Source organism: Charadrius vociferus, unplaced genomic scaffold (genome assembly GCF_000708025.1).
Source record: "Charadrius vociferus isolate BGI_N301 unplaced genomic scaffold, ASM70802v2 scaffold141, whole genome shotgun sequence".
Taxonomy (NCBI): Eukaryota; Metazoa; Chordata; class Aves; order Charadriiformes; family Charadriidae; genus Charadrius; species Charadrius vociferus.
The window spans coordinates 2,770,041-2,770,686 of record NW_009647743.1 but is presented as its reverse complement, the minus strand read 5'-3'; the positions used below and the strand labels follow the sequence as shown (position 1 = coordinate 2,770,686).

At 57.0% G+C, this 646-nt stretch overlaps 1 protein-coding gene across 1 annotated transcript in view; it reads right to left on the bottom strand.

Moving 5' to 3' along the window:
• HAND2 (heart and neural crest derivatives expressed 2) overlaps positions 1 to 646 on the bottom strand; it is a gene marked incomplete at its 5' end in the record, with an annotated part of 2,912 nt that overhangs the window by 209 nt on the left and 2,057 nt on the right. The gene's annotated exons all lie outside the window — the stretch shown is intronic.

Genomic DNA, 646 nt, shown 5'->3' with positions numbered 1-646 from the left:
TAGTTAAAAAAAAAAAAAAAGAGGTTTGGTCGAGGGGTGGGGGGTGCGACATGCTCCGGTTTATCAGCTGGGCGAGGAAAAGCAAACAAGGCACTGGGGGGGTGGTGTTCTCTCCGAGTGAGATAAACAAAGACATGGCTTTGGTCTGGTTGTTGTGACCCCGCAACCTCCCCGCTGCCAGCGGGGGCGGTGGGAGCTTTGCGGGGGACACACACCCCCCACCATGGGACATCTACCTGCGCTTCGGCCGGGTCTCCGCGGGAGCCGGATCCTTGGGAAGGCGGGCAGGGATGCGGCCCTGGACCTGGAGAGAGAGCCAGCGTGGTTTAAATGGAGATGATTTAAGTAAGGGTTTAAAAAACGAACCCGAATTTTGTCGTGGGAAAGGTGGGAAACCTTGCGCTTAAGCGGGAATTGCCGAAAATACCTAGATTTTACCTTTTTTTAAGTGTAAAAAGCAGATTTTAATTATTTTTTTTTCCTTGCCCGCCGACGATTCCGAGGGATGTCAGGGTATTTCGCAGCGCTGGGTGCAGAAAAGCAAAAAAGCCCCCGGCCCGGCCCCGGGAGCCCGGGGGAGGGGTGGGCAGACGGGGCGGTGGGGAGCTGCGGGGACGGACGGGAGGGAAGGGACACGGCCCTGGGG